Genomic DNA, 6000 nt, shown 5'->3' with positions numbered 1-6000 from the left:
CGCTCATTGATTGCTCCACTGTATGGGATCGCTCATTGATTGCTCCAGTGTATGGGATCGCTCATTGATTGCTCCACTGTATGGAATCGCTCATTGATTGCTCCACTGTATGGGATCGCTCATTGATTGCTCCGTGTATGGTCAGTCCCATGCCCTGTCCTCCATCCATCCTCCAGGTAAATAAATAGCCAGCAGCTGCCTCTCTCCGGCTCGGTCTGGCTGATGAGTGACGTCCCTGATTGGCTGACAATGACATCAGCACCCCCGTCCTAGAGTACCCAGCGGCTCGCTCCGTACACTGTCCAGACCACGCCCCCTCCATGCTCCAACCAATCCAACCCCACCGGGAGCCAGCCGTCCCGTCCCTCGCCCCGCCCCTCTCACTGTTCTAGTCCAGCGTCAGTCACCTCCGTGGCCACGCCCATTCAGAATCTTTTCATTACTCTGTGCAAAAAAGAAAGTAAGTGTGTTGCAGCTGCACATCAATGGAGCCGAGTGAATGGAAGCTGGAGAGATAAATCAATAGGGGCAGGAAGAGAGCCAGCGGCTGGAGGAAGCTCTCAGAACAGTAAGTGCCTGCAGGAGGAGGAGGAGGAGGGGGGGTTCTGCTTTAAATGCTTCCCCAGGCACCTGATTGATTGTGGGAAGTCCTCTGCCAGCCTGTGGCTCTTCCAGCTGTTGTGGCACTACAAGTCCCAGCAGGGGGATGGTGAGCCGTGTAGCCCCAGCACATCTGGCAGAGGAGAGTGTCTGGACTTCCAAGGGGTGTGCTCAGGCTGTGGGCAGCATGCTGCTGTTGTCTATGTCTGCTGCAGTGGGAGTGAGATTATTAGGATCTTGGATTTCTTACCATTAACCTTCTTCTCTCACTTCACAGCTCTGCAGTCACAGAGCAGCACATCACCCAGGGGGTTAGGCTCTGCCAGCTGATTTATTGTAATAATTCTTCTTCTTCTTCTTTTTTTTTTTTTCTTTAACCAAGATATATGGCAGCTGCAATATTCCGATCAGGACTATCCAGGCTGCTCCTGCTGCATGAATGCGGATATTTTCAGCCTTACTTTTGACAAGGGATCTGCTGGGAACTTAACCGCCGCCTGGCCGGAGGGATGCCATGAATTTAATGTGTTAATCAAAAGCTGCCCTTGTGGGTCACATGAGCGCCATTTGTAATGCACATTAAGCCGTGCGCTGGAAGGGAATGTTAACATGCATGGAGGGACATGGGACTGTCAGGGACTTGAGGGAAGGTCAGCTCGCCTGTCTGCATAGCTTAACTTTCACTGAGCAAAATCAGGCTATTCTAGGCTTTGATGCCTTGGCGGAATGTCTTCTGCAAGAGATTTCCGTAAAAAAAAAAAAAAATAGGGAAAAAAAAAATTGGCCTGTATGCTGATGTTATTTGGCTTTAACCGAAGAACTCCTTATAAGCTGGAGATCTGTAGCAGACATATAGACCCCCGCTGCCCATTCGTGGTCAATATTTATCAGATCTGTAGCAGACATATAGACCCCCGCTGCCCATTCGTGCCCAATATTTATCAGATCTGTAGCAGACATATAGACCCCCGCTGCCCATTTGTGCCCAATATTTATCAGATCTGTAGCAGACACATAGACCCCCGCTGCCCATTCATGCCCAATATATATCAGATCTGTAGCAGAAACATAGACCCCTGCTGCCCATTCGTGGCCAATGTTTATCAGATCTGTAGCCAACATATAGACCCCCGCTGCCCATTCATGCCCAATATTTATCAGATCTGTAGCAGAAACATAGACCCCCGCTGCCCATTCGTGGCCAATGTTTATCAGATCTGTAGCCAACATATAGACCCCCGCTGCCCATTCATGGTCAAAATTTATCAGATCTGTAAGCAGACACATAGACCCCCGCTGCCCATTCATGGCCGATATTTATCAGATCTGTAGCAGAAACATAGACCCCCGCTGCCCATTCATGGCCAATATTTATCAGATCTGTAGCAGAAACATAAACCCCCGCAGGCCATTCATGGCCAATATTTATCAGATCTGTAGATGGGGACGTTGCTGATGTAGAGACGGAGGTCTGGTAAGGGTCGTTTTATTCCAGCTAGCATGACAGGGGCTGCAGAGCACGTCCGCTGATGATATTTTTAGCAGCTGTAGATCCTTACCATAAAAAAACCTATGTCATTAGTTATCTGTCCACTTGCCGTGAATGTTGAAAAAAAGACTTGGTTAAGTTAAATAAACCATGGGCGATCTCCGACTTACACCACAGGGGAAGAAAACTTCAAACATTTGGTCTGGCATTATATATATATATATATATATATATATAACACATTTTTTATATTAATAATATGTGTTATTTATTTTAAAGTAAATTCTTTTTAATAAACATATATTATTATTATTATTATTATTATTATTATTTAAGGTACTTAAATAGTGCTGCCAATTTATGCAGCGCTTTACATATACATTGTACATTCACATCCATCCCTACCCTCAAGGAGCTTACAATCTGAGGTCCCTAACTCACATTCACATACTAAGGCCAATTTAGACAGAAGCCAATTAACCTAACAGCATGTCTTTGGAGTATTTTTATATTATTATTATTATTATTATTATTATTATTATTATTATTATTATTATTATTATGGGTGCTCAACCTGTAGCCCTCCAGCTGCTGCAGAACTACAACTCCCATCATGCCTCTGCCTTTTGGAGTCATGGTTGTAACTGTCAGCAGCTTGCAATACCTCATGGGATTTGTAGTTCCACAACAGCTGGAGGGCCACAGATTGGGGGCCCATGATCGAAACCATACACAATACCGTCAATAGTGAACAATATCCCTATGTGTTATGCCATTTAGATAATACACATATCTCCATAATGAGTTTTTCTTAATTTTTTTCTCTTTCGCATGTTTTAGCATTTTATTCCACATTTCGGGTAAACATCATAAAGGATACTTCTATATATCTTGTTCCCCTATGCCTTTAATGGTGGCTGAACACTATGATTTTACTATTTGATCAAATCGACTGAATGGGCAAAATGGTAGATCTAGTTGCATCAATCACTTAGATGTTTTGCTCATGAACTTCGTTTTCGTTCAATCTAAATATGAGGTTGCAGATGCGCGAACATTTTATTGTATCTTTCAATTATCAGTTAAAAAATCCACTTCCCACTGTGTGCCAAATTGCTTGAATGGGTTGTGGACTATCGATCAATTATTCGTATCAAGGGAGATTGATCGGAAAAGCAAATAATTATTTATTGAAGCGTGTATAGACACCTCATGGTTTGATTTTTGCTCCAAAATGATCTGACCACCCTTGAAACGTTCGTTCAGTTTTCTAACAATTGGTGGAGAGAAATCGATGATGATTTTTACATTTCGTGAGCTGAGAAATCAAAGGAGTTTGGAATTTGCTTCTTAATTAAACAAGTAACATTCTACAGCTGTCCATACTTCTAGTGAATTCTGCCTCCGTTCCTGATGAACTATTCTAAATTTGAGCCATGGGGGGCGATGTTGACCCCCCTCCATCCAAGATCCTTTGATCTGAAAATCGAAGGATCCAGGAGGAAAATGAGGCAAAACATTGGCTGCATCCAATTAGATGAAAGCCGCTTGTGTAGGCTGTCAGAATAGGAGATTCCTTCATCCCTACTGTTAGAGGAATTGGCAGATTTCTCTCAATCATCCCACAGGGATCAATGAGACAAATCTTACAGTGTATGACCAGCTGAACGGTGTATGTGGCCCTCAGTCTGAAAAATGTAAGTTATTACGGTGCACATGGACATGGTCATAAACAATTTGTTCGTTTGAATCGGGTCGCCAAACTTTCTAAACAAAGGGCCTTTTTACTGTTGTTCAGATATTAGGGGGGGCTGGACTGTGCTCAATGGGAGTAAACAATGCCCCAACTTTGGTATTAGGGGGATGAATAGTGCCCGATTGTTGGTGTCAGTGTAAGGAACTTTGACCCATTGTTGGTGTCAGTTGACGGAATTATGTTTAATTTTTGGTGTCAGTGGGAGGAATTATGTCCCATTGTTGAGGTCAGTGGGGGGAATTATGTCCCATTGTTGAGGTCAGTGGGGGGAATTATGTCCAATTGTTGGTGTCAGTGGGGGGAATTATGTCCCATTGTTGAGGTCAGTGGGGGGAATTATGTCCCATTGTTGAGGTCAGTGGAGGGAATTATGTCCCATTGTTGAGGTCAGTGGGGGGAATTATGTCCCATTGTTGAGGTCAGTGGGGGGAATTATGTCCCATTGTTGAGGTCAGTGGGGGGAATTATGTCCCATTGTTGAGGTCAGTGGGGGGAATTATGTCCCATTGTTGAGGTCAGTGGGGGGAATTATGTCCCATTGTTGAGGTCAGTGGGGGGAATTATGTCCCATTGTTGAGGTCAGTGGGGGGAATTATGTCCCATTGTTGGTGTCAGTGGGAGGAATTATGTCCATTGGAAAGAATTCTGTCCCATTGTTGGTGTCAGTGGGGGGAATTGTGTCCCATTGTTGGTGTCAGTGGGAGGAATTATGTCCCATTGGAAAGAATTATGTCTCATTGTTGGTGTCAGTGGGAGGAATTATGTCCCATTGGAAAGAATTATGTCCAATTGTTGGTGTCAGTGGGAGGAATTGTGTCCCATTGTTGGTGTCAGTGGGAGGACTTGTGTCCCATTGTTGGTGTCAGTGGGAGGAATTGTGTCCCATTGGAAAGAATGATGTCCCATTGTTGGTGTCAGTAGAAGGAATTATGTCCCATTGTTGGTGTCAGTGGGAGGAATTATGTCCCATTGTTGGTGTCAGTGGGAGGAATTATGTCCCATTGTTGGTGTCAGTGGGAGGAATTATGTCCCATTGTTGGTGTCAGTGGGAGGAATTATGTCCCATTGTTGGTGTCAGTGGGAGGAATTATGTCCCATTGTTGGTGTCAGTAGAAGGAATTATGTCCCATTGTTGGTATCAGTAGAAGGAATAGTGCCCTATTTTTGGTGTCAGTGGCAGGATTAATGCCTCAAGGGTGGGGTAAGTTTGGAGACCACTGATTTAAATGAAGATGTATGATATAGGAATGTATGAAAGAAGAATGCATAGAAAGGTTTGTGTACAAGTATATGTATGTATAAATGTATCAGTACTGTATATTGCAATATATCCAGTATATTCATGATAACCCCATGGCTCCATATACAGACAATTCACATATACAGGCTCTTGAATCAACTTCAAGATCCAGGTTGGAATGTTTAATGTTTCTTGGATGTAAATGTCTTAGTACATTTTGTCTTCAGACACACAAACACAGAATTAGATACTACAGACCAGATGGCATTAGGCAAGATTGATGACAGTATGGGTTCACACTTGTGCGATCACAAACCATCGCATTGCTGTGCAGATCACATGCAATGTCTGTGCGATGTGAATTCAGATATACAAACTGTATGGCTGAAATCGCATCACATTCGCACCTTTTTTTGGTGCGTTCTAGAATTGGATCGCCTGAGTGTTCACACTCATGAGAACCGATCCGATTCCTGTAACATTTCACAGTTTGCACCGGGATCTGCAAACCAATCTGGGGGTGTCATTACCTTTCTATTGACATCCGCAGCGGATCGCAGATGTCAGTGTGAATTGTCTGCGATTCGGTACGATGCCGCAACCTGCACAAGATTCGCAGGGTTTCCTGCATCGCACCAGTGTGAACCCAGCCTATAATTATGTGATTGCCCTCAGAGTAATGAACCCGATTTCTGTCTCCTCTGTATTATAAAATTTGCAGCCTAGCGGATGACTTCTGAAAAAAGCCTGAACTGCCGGCCAGAGTGCTTGTTATGGGTCAGCGACTCACCAGGTAGTGATGATTGGATGACGGATGATTGGATGACGGATGATTGGATGATTGGATGACGGATGACTGATGATTGGATGACAGATCGAATGAACCTGTACCTTTAACAATAGTACCTATCACTG

General features: G+C 43.9%; 1 protein-coding gene across 2 annotated transcripts in view; it reads left to right on the top strand.

The window, feature by feature from the left end:
- Positions 1-408: 408 nt before the first annotated feature.
- The window catches only part of DUSP10 (dual specificity phosphatase 10), a 104484-nt gene continuing 98892 nt past the window's right edge, over positions 409-6000 (top strand). For both annotated transcript variants that reach the window (XR_013276613.1, XM_077485796.1), the window contains exon 1: positions 409-568. The gene's annotated coding sequence lies outside the window, so the exon portion shown is untranslated. The remainder of the gene's footprint in view (positions 569-6000) is intronic.

This window comes from Lithobates pipiens, unplaced genomic scaffold, assembly GCF_037356315.1.
Source record: "Lithobates pipiens isolate NorthernLeopardFrog02 unplaced genomic scaffold, aLitPip1_a1.2 Scaffold_18, whole genome shotgun sequence".
NCBI classification, from domain to species: Eukaryota; Metazoa; Chordata; class Amphibia; order Anura; family Ranidae; genus Lithobates; species Lithobates pipiens.
This window is presented reverse-complemented; position numbering and strand designations above follow the sequence as displayed.